Source organism: Ailuropoda melanoleuca, chromosome 5 (assembly GCF_002007445.2).
Source record: "Ailuropoda melanoleuca isolate Jingjing chromosome 5, ASM200744v2, whole genome shotgun sequence".
Lineage (NCBI taxonomy): Eukaryota > Metazoa > Chordata > Mammalia > Carnivora > Ursidae > Ailuropoda > Ailuropoda melanoleuca.
In genome coordinates this window covers 40966875-40986370 of record NC_048222.1, presented here as the reverse complement: position 1 = coordinate 40986370, position 19496 = coordinate 40966875, and positions in this window count along the sequence as shown.

The following is a 19496-nucleotide window of genomic DNA, read 5'->3' as shown; positions in this document are numbered from 1 at the left end:
TTCTTTCTTTTTTGCCAAACAGGGCAGATAAAGAGCGAGGCTTGTTTACATTTCTTCCGGACCTATTTAAACTTACTGTACTTTAAAAAGGTCAAATCATTAGGTTGGTGGGGTGTGGATGGGGGAGGTGGGAGAAAACTCAGCTCCAAAAACACACCCCTTCTCTTTCTTATTTATATAAAACTTTGTTCTGAAGGCTTCTTCGGGGCCAGAGAACAAGCACAGAAACAAAGTCGGGTCACGACCATTGTGCTCTCTGCCCCTTGCCCAGTTGGACCCCCGGTGGAGCAAAAGACAAAGGTCTGGGAGCTCCGGGGAGCAGAGCCAGCGCGTCCCAGGAGGGGGACCCCACGTGCCCCGGCTCAGGCTCAGAAGTGGAGAGAAGCAATTGGAGGGAGTAGCCGGACTCCCCCCAACCCAGTATCCCCATGCTCAGAGAGGGAGCCCCCAGGTCCCTCCTCTTTGAAATGAGGCCACCTTGAGAACCCGCTGGGGCACACAGGGGCCCGACCGGAGGGAGGACCAGGACAGGCCAGGAGCTCAGACAGCGTGGGCCCGACTGGCCTGTGAAGACGGGCCTGGGGTGCGCAGGCCGAGAAGCGCGTGTCTGGAGAAACCCTTGTTCTGTTGGCGGCTTGGGACCCTCATGCCTTCCTTGAATCACTTCTTACGGCGTCGGTGTTTCTCCCACCTCCTGTTGAAGTCATGTGAACCCCTAACGCCAGCTTCTGCTTCCTCCCGGGCTGGCCGCCAACAGCCACCTGCCTGTCCGTGCCTATTCGAGGCTGTGGGAGGGACAGATGAGGAGGCTCGGGGTCCCGCTTCTGGGAGAAGGCCCTGCCCTGGACCTGCCAGGGTTTGAGCGTCTGGCATGAGGCAGTGGACAGAACTCTCGACTCGTCGCAGAAGCCCTGAGTGCCCCTCGGACCTGCCACCAAGCGGCCTGAGCCGCCTCAGCCCTCAGCTTCTACCCTAAGAAGCGGGACATCTGGCCTACACGTCACCAAGGGCCTTCTGAGCTTCGCGGTCCTGGGGGAAGGGCCGCGATGGCCCGGGGGAGGCTAGCGGGGAGCTGCGCTCTGTCCCGCCGGGTCCTCCCCCGTGGTCTCCCCACTTTCGGGCCCTGCTCCTCGACAGGGTTCGAGGCAGTGGCAGCTACTGGTTAACGTGGACCAGATGCAGCCCTCTCCCCGGACACGCTCAGCGGCCTTCCTCCTCGGAGGCCTGGGGGATATTTGAGACTCCATGAAGTTTGGCTTCGGAGCCCGGAGTGGAAACCACAGCCCCATTATGCGAACACATCTGATCTCCCTGGGAGGAGAGAGGCGACTGGCCTCAGAAAAGGAGGCCGCTGGCTCTGTGGGGAACAGTTTTGCCTCCCCGCTGAGGACAGGGTCCGGGAGCCCCAGGGAGGGTGAACCCAGCATGCTTAGCCAGAATGGAGGCCTGACTTCAGAGGTGCTGGGTCCCTAATCCCCGGGGATGGTGGCAAGGGCCAGAGGCCTCCAGAGAGGAACTCGGGTCCCCTGTGAGAGCTGGAGATGCACCGAGCAGGATTCTCCCTCCCGCCACCCCGCCACGCGAGCGCGTGTATTGAAAGCTTTTACGTGTGCCACACTCATCGTGAAAGAAGGAAAATTCCATCGAAAGGGAATGACTGCCTCTCCCTCTTCCTCCCTGGGTCAGACAAGCAGCTGAGTTTGCACAAATGATTCCAAAGGCCCTGCCTGTTAAGATACCCCAGCTTCTATCACTGCCTCGTTGGGTAACTTTGGGCCGATAACTTATGATCTCCAGCCTCAGATTCCCCTTTGCCCAGTGGAAATAACGAGCCTCAGGGACACCTGGGTGATGCAGTCGGTTGATTGACCAACTCTTGGTTTTGGCTCAGGTCATGCTCTCAGGGTTGTGAGATCGAGCCCCGCGCTGGGCTCCGTGCTCAGCACAGAGTCTGCTCGGGACTCTCTCTCCCTCTTCTTCTGCCCCTTCCCCCAATTCATGCCCTCTCTCAAATATATAAATACATCTAAAAAAAAGAAAAGAAATAATGAGCCTCACTTGCGGGGTAGGAGAGCCTCAGTGGAGGCAAGTTGGTGTTACTCCCAAATGACATGAATTAAATCCTCCTTCCCCGTTTCTAAATAATCCAAGACCATCACAATGGCCCATCAGCACTGTGGTCGGCAGAAGTAGCTGAGACACCCCCGGGGGTGGCTGGGGTCCGGGCCGAGGCAGCCGGTCAGCTGGCTTCACGAGCGGAGCATCTCTGGGCTTGAGTGATGCCTGGGGTAGACACTTTGAAACTGCCTACACTCGACCCTATCGTGACTCTTCAGGGCAGGAACCGGGGCAGAGACCATCTGTGTCAGCCCTTCCCGCCTGAGGGTCTTTCTCTCCAGGGGTGAAGGCTCAGGCAGGGCAGCAGGCCCTCAAGCTTCTGCTCAGCGCCCACTCACCTGGGTGCTCTGGGACAGTTGCTGGGCTATTTCTGTGGGGTGTAGAACTGACCAATGGGCTTGGTCACTTAGCAACCTCAGTTTCCTCCTCTGTGAAATGGGGATAGCAGCTGCGTTAGCTCCCTGGGTTGGGGGTGTTGTGAGGGGTAGGGAGAGTGATCAGTGGTTTGCTCATGAGATCGCTCCTACCGTTGTGGGGAGAGACCTCAGGCTCAGGGCGTCAAGGGATGGGAATGCAGAGCGGGTCGTTGCCCCCAGAGATCAGCTCCTAGGAGAAGGGTATATTCCCACGTGTGGGATCTAGGAGTGGGTGAAGCAGGCTCCCGATACATTTAGATTTGTGGAAGGAAAGAGATTGTTCTTGGTAACGGACCTTGAAATGGTCAGGCATAACGAAACCTTTCCTAGTCTCACCAAACCCTCCAATGGGTCTCCATCCACGCCCCCCTTCATTCTCCCTCTCATTTGTCCATGTGTTCACGCAGCCACTCATTCCATGAATACTCCACGAGCGCCCTCTTTGTGTCTGACGCTAGGGAAACCTCACTGGGCACGGGGGGCTGCCCTCACGGAGCTTTTGTTTTACGTGGGGGAGAAAGACTTGACAACGAGTCGCACACATCAGTACAGATTCTCATTTAACAGGTGCCAGGAAGGGAAGGGACGGGGCATTGGGGGGTCTCTAGCAAGGGCCACCTTCCTCCCGAAGGTCAGTACTTGCTGGGTGTCCGGCAGTGACGTAAGTCCTCGATGCTGACTCACTGGGTCCTTGCTGTGTTCCTGTGGGCCATTGTCATCTCCATTTTACAGATGAGGAAACCAGGTGGACCCAATATCTCAATTGTTTACCCTAATTCTGTATCATAGGAGGTGGGGGTGGGGGGACTTCCCTCATCCCTGTTCCACTGCTGAGACTTTAGTGGAAGTCAAATGTTTTTCTCAAGGTCACAGAGCTGGAATGGCTGAGTTTCCTGGCTTATCTCCTCCAACCAAACTCCAACGAACTTGGGACAGAATTTTTAGCCCAGTGAAGATAAATCAGCCAGTTAGAGTTGGAAGATTGATTATATTTATGGCCTCGCCATTTTTCACCCCTCCTTGTGACCACATGCTTTGCTCAGTGACTCTGCAATGCTCTGCTCTGGGGAAGACGGTTCTGCAGTCCTTGGCTCTGGACTCTGCCCTGGGATTTGCTGTGGCCGATGGGCTGTTGGCCAACTCGGTGCAACCAGGGGCTTCACAAAGTGCGTGCACATTTCCCCTTCTGCCCGTCTCCTCCAACACTGTCACGAGAACATGCCGACCATCTTGCTGAGTCCTGGAAACAAGTTACCCGTGTCGTCCCAGCCCAGGCCATGGTAGGGCAGCCAGCAGACCCACCTGCGAAAGACCCCAGATAAGATCAGCCGGACTCCACAAACTAGGGAGCTAAACAAATGGCTTGCCACGGAGACTCGGCTTGTTTGCTATGCAGCCTTATTTTGGCCGTTGATGACAGAGACTGGCGTGTACATGAAGCCAATACGACTGTCGATTGCAGGGCATGAGGGCAAGGCTGGAGGTCTAGCCAAGGCAGGGGAGGAACGATGAGTTCAGAGCTGAGAGGTTTGGGAATGAGGCATTGAACAATAACGCAGAGCTGAATCTTGAAGGGGGGGTGAGAAGGTGTCCTAGCGGACGACGCAGCCACCAGCCCGAGGCGTGCCACTGCAAGGCGAGCCCCAGGAGCGGGGAGTCACCTGGTGCAACTGGTGCTTGGCAGGCAACGTGCGAGAGAGATTGCGCTCTCCCAAAGGCGGCTGCCAACAATTTCTCCTTGCCTGAAACTGTACGATACTCCTCCCAGAAAGCGGAGGGCCTGGGTCCCCTCCCCTGGACTTGCGACTGGCCTCGCGGCTTTCCTTGATGCAGAGAACATGGTGGAAATGACTCTGTGCCCATTCCAGGCGTAGCCTTAAATGGCCTGGGGCCTTTTGCTTTCTGTCTTTTGGAAGTCAGCCACCATGGAAAGAGAAACTTGGGCAGACAGGACAGGGACAAGGAACCATGTGGAAGGAGAGCAGAGAAACCCCAGTGTAGGGGAGTGAGGGAGGACTCTTGGATGTTTGGGGCCAGCCGAGCTCCCGGCTGAAGGCAGCCACGCCGATCCCACTGGGAGCCGGGCTTCCACGTAGCCCACCCGCGGAACCGGGACAGGGACTAGAGCGCTGTCATTTTAAGCACTGAGTACTGGGGTGTTTTGTTACGTGGCAGAGGTGACCGAGACAGGTGGCCGGGCAGATGCCTGGTTCCTGGGAGTCTCTGGGACTTTTCACCTCCTCTAGAGCCCTGAGCTCTGTTCCCATGGTTCCCAGTCAACTGGCAAGGGCTTTTCTCCTGCTTTATTCTTCTGGGGAAGGTGAGGGGAGTTGTGGGGTTTCCTCACACCCCGTTTTGAAGAAGCTCCTATGACAAGCTAATGGAGCTCCTATGACCAGAAAGACGGACTATGAGCTCAGACTCTGGGGTCAGCCAGACTCCTGGGATTTAAGTCCCAGCTCTGCCCATTTCTAGCTGTGTGACCTTGGGCAAGTTACTCAACCTCTCTGTGCCTCAGTTTCCACATCTGTAAAATATGGTTATTGCTCATACCTATCTCATCGAGTTCCTACGAGGATTAAATGAGGTAATATATACCAACTCTTAAAATAGTGTCTGACTCATCGTAAGCCCTCGACAAATATTATCTATTGTTTTCCTACGACTATTACAGCTACGACCACCATGACTCCCATTGCTGCTGCTGCTAGGAGTAGTAGGTAGCAGGTTCCAAGGATTCTGAGCCGGATATTTCAGTGTTGTTGACCTGAAGGAACTCACAGCCTCACCAACTAGAAGCAGAGCTGACTCCTGAACAGGCACATTGCAATACAGAGGGACAAGATAAAAATGGGAGAAGGATCAGGTCTGGGAGTGGATGATCCGACCCAGGGATTGAGAAGGCTTCCTAAGGCAGCTAATCATTGAGCTGGGTTTTGGAGACCGACAAGGAGTTTGCTGGCTTTATCAGTTCAGTTTATGCTTGGCTCTGAGTAAAAGCAACCACCAGCACCACCACCAAAACACAAACACAAACACAAACATAACAGAAGCTTAAATAAGATAGAAGCTTATGTGTGACCTGAGTAGAAAGCTGGTGGTGGAGGCCCAGGGCTCCTAGGTTACACCGAGCAGCGGGCACCCAGGCTTCTTCTATCTTGTTCCAACATGCAGAGCTTCCACTCCATGCTCTCCTCCTGGTGCAAGGTGGCTGCGAGAGCTCCAGCAACCTGGCTTCTTAGGGAACTCCCTAAAGAGTGCACTTCCAAGCTATTGTCAAAGCTTCATCCCATGGCCGATCTAACTGCAAGGGAGACTGAGAACATGTTCTTTATCCTGGGCGGCCTTGTGCCCAGCTGGCTAAGAAGCTGGCTAAGAAGCGGGTCTTCCGTTACTGAGGGGGACGTGGGGACCCGACATTGGAGAGCTAGGCTCCCACGAGAAGGAATGGCACGTCCAGAGGCCTGTGTACGTGGAGCACATGGCTGGTTCTGTCCTCACCAGGCCTTCAGAGATCCTCGCTCCTTCTCTGCGGAGGCCATCACTGGTTCATCATGGCCGGTTCTGTGAACCTGAATTCCCACCAGCCTCCTGCTGGGCAAGCACACCCCTTCCCGGCTCTCCTGTTGCTTCAGAGGCTCCTTCCCAGTGCCTCCTGGGAGAAACAAATGCCCCTGAGGAGCTCGTGCTCGCTGAGGACACGGCGCTGCTGAGTGGAGGGGCCGCAGAGAGCGGGTCCCCGGGCCAGGGCAAGGCTGTAAACTAAGGCCGGGAGGTGGCTGTTAGGGCACTTGGGTGGCCCTCGAGGACAGCCGTCCTGCTCGTTCTGGGGGTCTGAGGCCTGACGGGCCACATGCTTGAGGGATGAGAGCCCTGGTCCCTACAGACGACATCACACATATGCTGGTCGTGCCAGGCTGGGACCATGGAGCCAGTGCTCTGGGAGAAGAGAGGGAGCCACAGAGCATGGCGTCTTGGCGCGGGCAGGAGGAGGGGCAGCCCGGGCTTGGGGCTCGGAGGTCAAGAGCGGGACACTCGTGTGGCACAAGGTCTAGTTCTGCCTTGGACATGCTGGGCGACTCGAAGCCTCAGTTTTCGCATCTGCCAAGTGGCGATCCACTTCTCAAGGGCAAAATGAGGGTTCTGGAAGGTGGCTGGGAAAGGCCTTGGCAAGAGCTCAGGTGCTGTTTACACACACGTGTCAAAGGAGATTTTGAACGAAGGGCCTTCCACAGGGCACCATCTCAGGCCTGCGCTGCGGCCTTGGCTTCCCGGGCATCCGCCCCTGGCCACCTGCGCACCCCTTCCTCACCTCCCAGCCTCTCCCATCCCCTTGGTCAGAGCTCCGGATGCAGACTCTGGCCGGGCGAAGATTTCATGCACCTGGGATGTGGGCGGAGGTGGCCTGGAGAGCTGGGGAGCCCAAGTGCTAGGGGACTACTCAGGTAGGACTCCTCACTCACCCACCCACAGGGACCAGGCAGGCAACCAGGGTGCAAAGGGGCTCAGCGGAGGCAGGCTCCGGGCGTGCAACCCCTGTCAAGCTGGGAAGCGCGTGCCCACCCGATGCAAAGGCCGAGTTTTCAGACACTCTACTACAAAGCAGAATGGCAGGCCGAGGCTTTGTGACCTGGATTCGCCATGGCGGTCTGTGCTCTGCGCGGGTCAGCAGGGAGGGCGGGTGTGTGTTTCACAAGCCGCTAACAGCAGCCAGCCTGGCAGAAATGGCCATCTGCTTTGCTTCTGAGACGGAAGGCGGGCTGGGGGTCCAGGGTCTGACTGGGTGGGTGGACTCTGGAACATGCAAGAGACACCGAGCTTGTTTGTTCGTTGGCCGAGCATCGTCCCTTTGCTGGAACGCCTCCACACCCTCATGAACAGCACGTTTCGCGTGGGATCTGCCGCGCTGACTCTCCCAGGTGGGGAGCCCCTGACCCACGCTGAGCCAATCAGCGTCTTCCGCAGGGAATTTGGAATCAGAACCAAAAGACTTCAACGAGGGCCGGCTGTCTTCACATCTAGAGGCCCTGTCAGGCCGGGAGCTGTGGACAGCCCTGCTTTCCACCACTGAGCGGAGGAGTGGGGAGAGCCGGCAGACAGCCGCAAGGTAGGAGAAGGAGGGGGCCCGGCTGGGCACCCCCGGGGCTCTCAGTCCTGACAGCACCCCTTCCCGAGGCCCACTGTGTCCTGCGCGGGGATTCCGGGAGACACCCCCGGCTCCTTTCAGGACCTTCCTGCCCCTTCCCCAACATTTTCGTGTTCTGGCTCTAGCTAGTGTAGCTGAGTTTCCTTGCAACGAAGATAATCCCACCTGCTACAAGGAGGGGCACAGAGAGATCCCTTTTTTATATGACGGCCGCTCCCTGAGCCAGCAGCTTCACCGGCATGATTTCGTTAGCTCCTTATGAGGACTGTGAGGTGGGTCTTGTTTCCAGTGACAGATGAGAACACTGAGGCCCAGAGAGGCTAGGTGACTTACCTAGAGTCACATAGCTGACAGGAACTTGAGTCCGGGCTGGCTGACCCTAGAGCCAAGTAGACACCCACCCCCTGTGCACTTAACCCAGCTGCTGTTCGGGGTTGCATTTGGAAGTCACGGCCCGGGAGTTCTGCTGGGCCTCCTGCACAGCCCGTGATTCTCTGGGCTTACTGGACTCTGTTTGTACAGTAGAAAATAAGTTGGTACATCTGGAGAAAGAGCCTGCTGGTCGGGCTTTAAGTTTTCAGTACTGGGCTGGCCGTGACCTCCTGGGGGAGCCCAAGCGGAGCCCAGCCGAGCCCCTAGACCAGGCTGGCTGGGAGAGGAGGCTGATACCATCTCCTGCCACAGCCCTGAGGCCTGCCTGTGAGTTATGGGCCTGGACAGCCTGGGGCAGAAAGGGTCCTCCCCCAGATCCCAAGCCTAAGGCAGCCCCTCTGGGAGACTTTCAGGGCCCAGGTGGCCGTGACCTTTCCTCTGTTCTCCCTCACACTCACTTTGCCATGGCCCCAACTTAGGAACCCGGAGCGCTTGTTTGGGTTCTCCTGCTGAACAGCCATGAAGGGCAAAGCTGACACCTGGGAGAGCCTTGGCCCCCTCCTCCCCAGGGGTGGGTGGTTGACTTTAGAGGGTCAGATAGAGAGAGAAGACCCAACACGGGCTGGATCATGGGAAGATATGGGTTCCAGGAGAAATAGCAGGGGGCTTGGCAGCTCCAGGAGGCTTTGGAAAGACTCTCAGGTATAGGCCTAGCTGTGTGCAGACAGTAGGCTCTCCAGAGACAGGGACCAGCTGTCCCTGCCCTTTGAAAATCTTTTAAAGTTCACTCATTTGAATTCTATGAATGTACAGTTTGCAAAAGAAAAGGAGTCATACTATATGGCATATATAATTTGTTTTTCCACTAAATAGATTACGGACATTCTTCCAAATGAACGGAAGTCTGAGTCATTCTTGTTACTAGTTGCCTAACAGTCTAGAGACTGGACGGCTCAAAGAAAACTCAGAACTGGTTTCATTGTGAATATAGATATAAGAATTCTAAGTAAAATATTAGCACAAGAAATCTAGCACGACAATAAATGAAAAGAATGCTTCATAATCCAATAGGAGTTTATTTCAGGAGTGCAAGGATGGTCAATATTGGGAACTCCACAACAGTGTTCATTACACAGGCAGACAGTTGAGGGAAACCATGTAATTCTTTCAATAGACAGAAGAGGATTGCACGCCGATTGGCAGCCCTTTCTGATGAAGTGGTAAGAAGGAATAAGAAAGATGGTCAGAGTATTTCCCAAACCCTAGAGCAAATAGAGGGGGATATATATACTAAAGGCATTCTCGTTGAAGTCCAGCACAGACAAGGCCCCCATGATTATTAGCCCATGTTATCCCAGCTAGAGGCCCAGGGAGCGTGACTGTGAGTGGGTCAGTGGTGGGGAGAAGCTGGTGCCCAGAGTCCTCTGGGGAAGGTCCACCACTCTCCCGAGGCCCTCCTGCCGGAGGTGAATTTACCTGGAGCTAAAGAAATTTCAACCTCAGGGCTCCTTCCTTGTGGCAGTTCCTTCCAAGTCTCCATAACCAAGTCTACGTTCATAACTTGGTATTCTTATTCTTGTAGTCCTTCAATTGTATGTGGCTCAGGCCCCCACACCCGGACCCTTCCCGGTCTCTAGTTCAGCACACCTACCCTGGATTTTCATCACGGTACCACCTCGAGTCCCCAGCAGCCAGCCTGGGCCTGGCCAGGTGTGCAGAGCAGACTGTGGAGTGAATGAATGAGGAAAGCAGAGAAATTTGACTTGTCCCAGATTCTCCTGTGATCACTGGCAGAGCCAAGACCAGAGCTTGCGTCTCTACCCGCCTTGTGTGGGGCCCCGCCCACTTTGCCAGGCAACTGCTTGGCTTGGTTTTGCCCCATGATATCCAGGGGTGCTAAAAGCATAAAGAAGGTTGAGTTGTGACCTTTGGTGACTGAAGGGACACCCATATGAGGACAGATACCCAGGCTGCCCTGTGTGTGGGGCTGCCGGCTGTGGTGACCGAGAGTTGGCAGTCTTGGCATTTGTGTTCCTGACCTTCCACCTGCAACCTCTTAGGGTCCCTGTAGCCAAGGGGCCTGGGAACCACCTCGAGACAAGCCCACTTACCCCAATCCTCCCCTTGGGGCCTTCAAGAGCGTGTTGAGTTTCTGACACCACGGGGGCAGTCTTGAGGCAGCAGGGACAGGGAGAACAGAGGACAAACATGGCCCCGTGCCTTCCTCTCTGAGGCTGTGCTGTATTAAATGAAAACAGCAGCTTGGACAACAAGGGGACCCCATTTCTGTAAAAATAAATATACATTTTTATGTGTGTATTCACATGGGCGAACATCTAGAAAGAGATACACGGAAAAGTTAGCAAAAGTGATCTCCAGGTCATGGAATCCTAGTGGGTTTCTTTTTTTTTTTTCTTTCAGCTTTTCTGTATTTTCTAATTTTTCTATAATGATTATGTATTACTTGTGCAGGGGCGGCATGGGGCAGCGTTTAGGAGTCAGAATAGTGGGGCGCCTGGGGGGCTCAGTTGGTTAAGTGTCTGACTCTTGGTTTCCACTCAGGTCATGATCTCGGGGTTATGAGATCGAGCCTTGCACCAGGCTCCACGCTTGGTGTGGAGTCTGCTTGATGATTCTCTCCCTCTGCCCCTCCCCCCCCCCGTTTGCGCACCCTTTCTCTCAAAAAAATAAATATTTAAAAAGAAAAAAGAGTCAGACTGGGGTTAGCATCCTAGCCCTCCTTCATTCTAGCTGTGTGTGCGCACACACGTCTGCGTGCGTGCATGTGTGTGTGCACACGTGTGTGCAGGGGGAGGTCACTGGACCCCTCTGAGCTTCAGGTTATTTATTTGCAAAAGGCAGTGCAGGTGACCTTGACATGCCGCGTGCACTGCGGTGGGAAATCCTGTCTGACCCCACCCAGGGATCAGATTTAATAGAACTCGTCATGGGCAAATTCGCTTGAGAAGCATATGGCACCAAGGTTCCTGCTGAAAACATTGAACCTGAATCTAGTCATGAGGAAACGTCAGACAAACCAAATAGAGCGATGCTCTGCAAAGCACCTGGCCTGGACTTTTCGAAAAGGCCAATGGCATGAAAGGACTAAAGAAAGAAAAAGTCTGGAGAACAATTCCAAATTATAGGAGATGCCAAGGGTGGGAAGGGTGATCAGATGGATCCCGGGTAGGACAAGGAAGCTATAAAGGACATTACTGAGACAATAGGGCACATTTGCATATGAACAGTATGTTAGACAAGAGTATGAAAATGTTAAACGTCCTGAATGTCACCACAGAGTAGGGTTGTGTAGGAAGATGTCCTTCTTAAGAAGTAGTTGCTGAGGGGCGCCTGGGTGGCACAGCGGTTAAGCGTCTGCCTTCGGCTCAGGGCGTGGTCCCAGCGTTATGGGATCGAGCCCCACATCAGGCTCCTCTGCTGGGAGCCTGCTTCTTCCTCTCCCAGTCCCCCTGCTTGTGTTCCCTCTCTCGCTGGCTGTCTCTATCTCTGTCGAATAAATAAATAAAATCTTAAAAAAAAAAAAAAGTAGTTGCTGAAATACTTAGGGGAAAATACCATGATGTTGGCAACTAATTCTCCAATGGTTCGGAGATAAAGTAAATGTAGCAAAAATTAAAATAAATTAAGCTAAATTAATTAAAGCAAATGCACAGGCAGATCTCAATCGCAAACTACTGCTCCACCCGGCCTAGAGCTGTCTGCGCCCTGCCTCCTCCCTAAAGGCCCCTTTTCTTTCCAATCTCTCCCCTGAGGCCCCTTTTCCAGAGGAGGTGGCCGCAGGGAAGGGTCTGGGAGAATAGCAGGAATCAGACCATGGCCTTCTCCTGAAATTCATGGCTTCTGCAGACTCATGCTCCAAACAGCCTCACCCCACCACCCTCCACAGGCCCTGGGTCCTCATTCATCACACGGACATGCCATAGGCTGTCCCCTCTCTTCCAATTTGCTCCCACAGTTCCCTTGGCCTAGAATGCCATCCTTCCCTGTCCTAGCACCTAAATCTAAATTACCCTTCAAAGAAAGCCCATTAAAGTGTTCAGAGACCTCCCTTTCTCCCAGCGCAATGAAGAAGCGTCCTTTCTTGGAATGACCCCTTTGCCAGTGCTCTAGTCTGCAATGCCCTGGTCATCCTGTCTCCGTGAGCCTGGGAGCTGCAATCTGCACGGACGGGGACGGCAACTCCCAGGTATCTCTAGGATGTCCTGAGTGCCTGAGCCCTCGCAGACACTCTGCACATGTTTGTTGACAAAAGTTTGGGGGCCGGGACAACTCGGCTACCATTTTGGAGACCAAATACGTGTTGATATATTGATATAATAGGAAACTCTGCAGGGGCAGGAGAATGACATGGATTGGTACGGAACAATCCGAGATACAATAGTAAGTGAAAGCAGCAAGGTGTGCTGCTGTGAACGGAAGAAGCTACTGTGTGTGTAAGAAAAAAAAAAGTGTATACAAGGGACTAGCAAGGCTGCCTCAGGGAGGAGAATGGGGGGCTGGGGAGACAGGGAGGGAGAACGACGTTTCACATTTGTGCCGTGTGTGTGTGAACCCATGAGCAAATTTTATGATTTATAATAGAGCTCCCACTCTTTGGGGGAGGTGGAGGGAACCCCAGGAATGGGGTGCTGAGGGAAGAGGGGAGAAGCGGGTGAGCATCCCCCCAAGTGGAGGAGAAGCCCGGGCTGCCAGCCTGTGCCCTGAGCCCCTGGCAGTGGAGTGGTGCAGAAGCCTCCCAGAATCCTCAGCGCCGTGGGCATCGCCCACTCCTGTGATGTCCCATCTTCTGGGCCTGCAGCCGCTCATGCCACCCACTCCCACGCCTCTGCCAGACTTGCGTCCTCGCCTCCACTCCCACATGCTAAGTCCTATTTGGCTTTCAAGCTTCCCCTCAATTCCTGCCTCTGGCCCTGCGTTCCCTTGACCCCCTGTCAGAGGCCTCCCTCGTGCCATCTTGCTGCCTCGGCCCTCAGTGTTTGCCGTAAAGTCCTCAGAGCTGAGCGGGCCCAACTATCAGAATAGAAGGTGGGAAGGGCACCTAGAGAATCCTGGCTCCGCTGGCCTGTCTCAGGCCCAAGGCCTCCTGTTGCCCAAGCCCTTTGCTTATTCCTGGTGTTGGGACGATGGACCGCATGACTCCAGCCTACCCTCCCCTTTATCCACCCAGGGAGCAGTGGGACTGTGGTGCCTCCTGGAACCCCTTTGCCTGGGGAAAGGACTAGAATAACAAAATGCATGTGTTAAAGAAAATTTATTTTTGACACTGGCTGAAACGATTAAAACAGTAGGTAAGGAAAACTTTATTCAGGAACATTGGGATAGCTAGTAAGATTATGACCGTAGGGAGAAAGATTGGGCTCCACCCTGGACACAGCAAAGACAGCCGGGAACATATGGGCAACAAGTAGAATAAGGGGGCGGTGGATGGAACATCACTGAGAGCCGACATCAAGGGTATGGGCGTTCTTACTAAACTGACTTAACAGTTGTCTCGCTGAAAGCAGGAAAGGGCGTTCAGATATCCAGGGTACGGGGATTCTTGCTGACACTGGGCTGGGCAGGCCAAAGACAAGGCCCCAGGATGAGGCCTAGTCGAGAAGGAGGTTTGGAGGAGCCCGTGTGAAGTTTGGTCCAGGAGACAGTCATTGTCACATGTTATGGGATCTTGGGAAAAGCCCCCTTTTTACAGGTGAGGAAATGGAGGCTCAGAGAAGTAGCCCTTTGCCTGAAACCCGCTTTAGTCCACCTTGCCCTCCGAAGGCTGAGCCCCGAAGCTCCTGCTGCCTGTCCCCCTGGTGCCCAGGCCACAGGGGACAGGCCCCGGGCTCCAGGCCTGACGTTGCCACTGACTCATTGCCACATGACCCGGTTTAAGTCCAGCCCATCTCTGGGTCTCTCAAGATGACCCAAGAACAAAGCTACTCGAGTCTTCTGGCCAAGCCCCGGGAGCTGGGGGGGAGCCGGGTGGTCCAGGCCTGGGCCAGGCAAGGCAATAATTAGCCCAGGGCTCCTCTGGAATGTTAAGTACCCAGCCCTGGAATGCAGCTCCTGCCGGTTACAAATACCACCCCTTCCCCATCAGACAGGCCCTGCAGGGAAGATAAAAATCAGGGTGTGCAGACACTGGGGACCCTGTCTTAGGAATCCCTCGAGCACGCAGCACCGCTCTCTGACCTCTCCCAGGATCGCCCACCATTTGGAGCTCCCTCCCTCTGTGGACATTGCTCAGAGTGGTGGGGCACCTCCGAGATGACCCCCAGTGGCCCTGCCTCCTGGTATTCATACCCTTGTGTAATCCCCTCTCTGGCGGTGTGGGCTAGGCTTCGTGACTGCCTCCAGCAAACGGAATAGAGCGAAAGTGATGGAATGTCACTTCTGATATTAGGTTACCAAAAGATCACGGCACCCTTTTGCTCTCTTTGAATGAAGCCAGCTGCCATGTTGTTAGCTGCCTAGGAGAGAGGCCAGTACAGCAAGGACCTGAGTGGGGCCTCTGGCCAGCAGCCTGAGAGGCTGGCAAGATCAGTGAGGAAGCCGGGTCTGCAGTCCAGCAGCCCAGGAGGCACCAAATCCTGCCAACGAGCACGTGAGTGAGCTTGGGAGGAGATCCATTGCTGGTCGAGCTTAGATGACTGCAGGCCCGGCCGCCAGCTTGATTGTGGCCTATGAGAGACCATGAGGCAAAGGGCCAGCTAGGCCATGCAGACTCCTGACCCGTGGACACCGTAAGACAATAAATTCGTGTGGTTTTAAGTGGCTGACATTTGGGGCAATTTGTTACGCAGCATTGGAGAGCAAATACGGCACACATCGATCTAGTGTTTGCAGTGTGGCTGACCCCTTTCCTGTCATTCTTTCCCCTGCCACCCCTGGGGGGCCAGCCCACTTCATAGACATGGAAGGTAAGACCCAGGATGTTCTGTGACTTGCCCAAGGTCACATGGCTGGAGAGCTTTGAAGCCAGAATACCATCCCAAGTCCAGCTTCTCCAGCCATGACCCCCTTGGAAAATAGGGGCCCCTACCATGGACTTGACAAGGTGTTTATCTGTCTCCTTCTGCTTGAGCTTTAAACTCAGGTAGATATTATGACTCTATTGGCCAAATAAAAAAACCTGAGTCCCAGAGGGGAGGCAGACTTGTCTAAAGTCATACAGAATATTAGTTGCAAAGCCACAATTGGAGCTCAAGGTCCTGAACTGGGGTTCAGGTGTTTTGTTTTGTTTTTTTTTAAGATTTTATTTATTTACTTGAAAGAGAGAGAATGAGTGATGGGGAGGGGCAGAGGGAGAGAGAGAGAGAGAGAAGCAGACTCCCTGCTGAGCAGGAAGCCTAATGTGGGGCTCGATCCCAGGACCCAGAGATCATGATCTGAGACAAAGGCAGACACTTTGAGCATCTGAGCCACCCAGGCACCCCTGGCTGCCTTTCTCCCCCTTCTCCACCAAGGACTGCTCAGACAGAATCCCATGGAATGGGATCAAAAGACAGACTTTAGTGATTCTCAGCCTGGTTTCCTTAGGACTTGGGGGTAAGCATCCTTTGGGAGAGCACCTTTGCCATCTAAGTTTGGGACCTGAGACCTTGAGCCTGGGTCCAGACCCTACAGAAGCCTGAATGATCTTGGGGTCAAGACAGGGAGTTCATCCTCAGATCCCAGGGGGACACAGTCTGGCTGTTCTCATACATCCCATGTGGAGAAGCCAGGATAAGGTGGGCAAAGGCTCTTTCCCATGTGGTGGGCCATGACAAATTTGGTGCCCACTATCTCCACCTCTAGTGAGGACCTAGGACTGCCAGATTTGGGGGGCTTAGGCCCAGGCACAAAGATGGACAGTATAACATATTAGAACACTTACCAGATCCAGAAGTGCACTGAGAACCCGCATTCTGCTTCTCAGCCTACAGAGAGCCCGTGTTTGGGCAGGACTGCATGGTGCCCTTGGGGCCTCACTGCAGGCCGGGACACTCAAGGGGGACTGTTATGACTCCACTTTCACTTCCTGTCACCAGAATGCTCTGGACTGAGCACTTCTCCCTAAAAAGGAAGCTCCATTCCCTGCTTCAAGGCCCAGGTCCCACTCCCAGCAGTCAGGCTGGAAGATCATGGACTGTCGGAGCCAGGGAGCACCTTAGGAACCATCTGGCTCACCTTAAGCCCCCAGTGCCAACCTCCCCAACTTACACCTGAAGACTCAGAGGCCCAGGGAGGGGACTTCACTTGCCTAGAGTCACAGACCCTCTCCTGCCAGGTCCAGGATTAGACCCAAGGTTTTCTGACTCTCAGTTCAGTATACAGGGCCCTAGGCTAATACTTCTCAAACTTCAGCTTGTATCAGAATCTTCTGGAGGGCTTGTGAAACTACCGATAGCTGGACCCCCCCTGAGAGTTTCTGATTCTGTAGGCCTGGGTGGGCTAGAGATCCTGCATTTCTGACAAGTTCCACATGATGCCGATGTCACTGGTGGAGGACCACACTTTGAGAACCAGTGCTCTAGACTGTCTCCCAAATTGCTCTCCTGATGGTCTCCAAAGCTTGGACCAAGGGCCATTTGCAGAGTCCCCGAGTGGCTGTCTAGGCCCCATCTCCTCCAAGGGACTGGGGTGTGGCCGAAAGAACCACAAAGGGCAGTGCCCTGTCTTGTTCACATTTGCAATGATTTGCCAAGCAAGCTTCCATATTTGCTGAGCCGTAAAACCCACAGATCGAAATGACACACCCCAATGTTTAAGGAAACATTTTGGAAAAAAAAATTTCCTTTTATTATCACCATACGAAAAGTATTTTACTTTGTTTAGGTAAATCGAGTATTATGTGCAAGAATTTTTTTTTTTAACTACCAATAGGGTGTCAATAGGAAATGAAATGATTATCTTTCATTGTGATGTTTTCTGTTTCTACGCTTGGCCACTAGGGGTGGTTTCATCCGTTGTGTTTTGTCTTTCTTGGCACTAAAGCTTCCATCGGCAGAACTGATGCTTTGGATAGCGGAATAATTGGTGGCTCTATGGACACAGACATAGGTTTTTATGGAGATACGGATTTGGATACACATACAGCTGCAGGTGCCGGTTGAGATGAAGATAGAGAAGTGAGGTCCCTAAGGAGAAAGGGCATGCTCCTTCCCTCACCGTCCCCCAGCCCAGGGTGTAGGTGTAGTGCCGGGAGCCAACTTGGACACATCAAGATGGCAGACAACGAGGTAGGAGGGGCCTGGGTACCTGGACAACCTCTGGAAGTAGGATCATTGTCCCGGTCCTGGACAATCTACTCCCGGGTCATCATAGGAGGGAGAAGTAAACTCCACTCAGACATGGCTCTGACCAATACATCACGCTCCCATGTTCCCCAGCAGACAACGAGCTCCTTGAGGTTGGGGACGAGGCCTCCCTCTTTCTCGCCAGAGCTCCCAGAACACAGTCTAGCAAGTTTCAGTTCTCCTTCTGCCTTTTATTGGCAGGCAGCCTGGGGCAAATGGCCTCCCTGGCTACTTCTGCTTCTATAAAATGAGACTCAGAAACAGTCTCACCAGATCATCCTCAAGCTTGGTGAGATGCCATGTGTAAAACACTTAGTTAGCCCTATGCTGGCACATAATGGGGGTTGTTAAATCAATGGTGGTTATTATCAGCTATTAGTGTTCAGAAATCTGGTCCTGTCCCCTCCCACCCTGCTTTACACCATTGTTCCCCATTTCCCTTAAGATAAAGTCTAAATTCTCTACCGTGACTCATAAGAATCCTCTATGCACCAGTTCTGCCCACCTCCCCAGTCTCATCACTCATACTTGGGTCAATGCAGCCAGAGAGGGTTGCTCTAGCCCCCCGTCTTCCCCAGGGAGCTTCCTCACTCTGTCCTAAGGTCAGAGTGAAAGGTAAGCCATGTGCTCAATCCAAATGACCCTTGAAAATCTTTTAACCTGCCCAAAGGGTACCTAGAGCTAGCACCTCTCAGGAAGTTGAAACTAATTTTCCTCCAGTGTAGAAACACGTGGCTATATCTTCAGTTGAGCCCCAAAGTAGCTGCTTTGTGTCTAGGGGCCTCACTGGACCCAAAATATGTGTCTTTAATCACTGAAGTCACATTTGGAAAGAAACGTTCATGAGATGCTTCTCTACGGTACATTCAGTCCCATAACATGCACAGTCCTACCTCCAAGCCTTTGCACATTCTGTTCCTTCCACCCTCAATACCCTTCCTGCCTCCCCTTCCACTTGGCCTGGCCAATCCTTATACCTCTATCTCTGGGGCTCTGTGCAGGGCCACTTCCTGGAGGAAATATTTCCTAACTACCAGCAGCACCCCCCACCCCCACCCCACTTGTCTGGCCAGCATAGTCTCCTAAAACTCCTCGGCCCTATGCAGCAGGCTTCCCACTGTGTATCACTGCAGGCTGCTGGTTGGACTTTTCTACCAAGTCCTTCCTTCTCTCTTCTTCAGCGCTCAGACCTGAGCGCCCAGCACAGAATTAGAGGCACCAAGGTGCCCAGTAAATGCCTGCAATGAGTGGACCCGTGAGTGAATGCTGGCAAAGGTCAGGAATGCCTTTGCTTCCATCATCTGGCATCCTGGGGAGGGCAGGATGGGGACAGGGGCCACCGTGGGGGCCTCTCGTTCCCCATCGGCCTCCCAGACCCTTTCCCTGCCCAACAGGGCGCCACTGGCCTGTCCCACACCCTCTCTGCCGCCTGCCCAGTGACCTAATTATTGTTTTTTCTTCCAGCCCCGCGGAGGGGAAAACAGAAATTCCTGGTGGATGACACAGGCCCGGCGGCCGCCTGAGAGCCGAGCACGGGACCGGCTGGGCCGGCTTCGCCCGCCCTGAACCCGCCGCCCCCCCCGCCATTAAGGCCGCGGGNTCCTGGAGGAAATATTTCCTAACTACCAGCAGCACCCCCCACCCCCACCCCACTTGTCTGGCCAGCATAGTCTCCTAAAACTCCTCGGCCCTATGCAGCAGGCTTCCCACTGTGTATCACTGCAGGCTGCTGGTTGGACTTTTCTACCAAGTCCTTCCTTCTCTCTTCTTCAGCGCTCAGACCTGAGCGCCCAGCACAGAATTAGAGGCACCAAGGTGCCCAGTAAATGCCTGCAATGAGTGGACCCGTGAGTGAATGCTGGCAAAGGTCAGGAATGCCTTTGCTTCCATCATCTGGCATCCTGGGGAGGGCAGGATGGGGACAGGGGCCACCGTGGGGGCCTCTCGTTCCCCATCGGCCTCCCAGACCCTTTCCCTGCCCAACAGGGCGCCACTGGCCTGTCCCACACCCTCTCTGCCGCCTGCCCAGTGACCTAATTATTGTTTTTTCTTCCAGCCCCGCGGAGGGGAAAACAGAAATTCCTGGTGGATGACACAGGCCCGGCGGCCGCCTGAGAGCCGAGCACGGGACCGGCTGGGCCGGCTTCGCCCGCCCTGAACCCG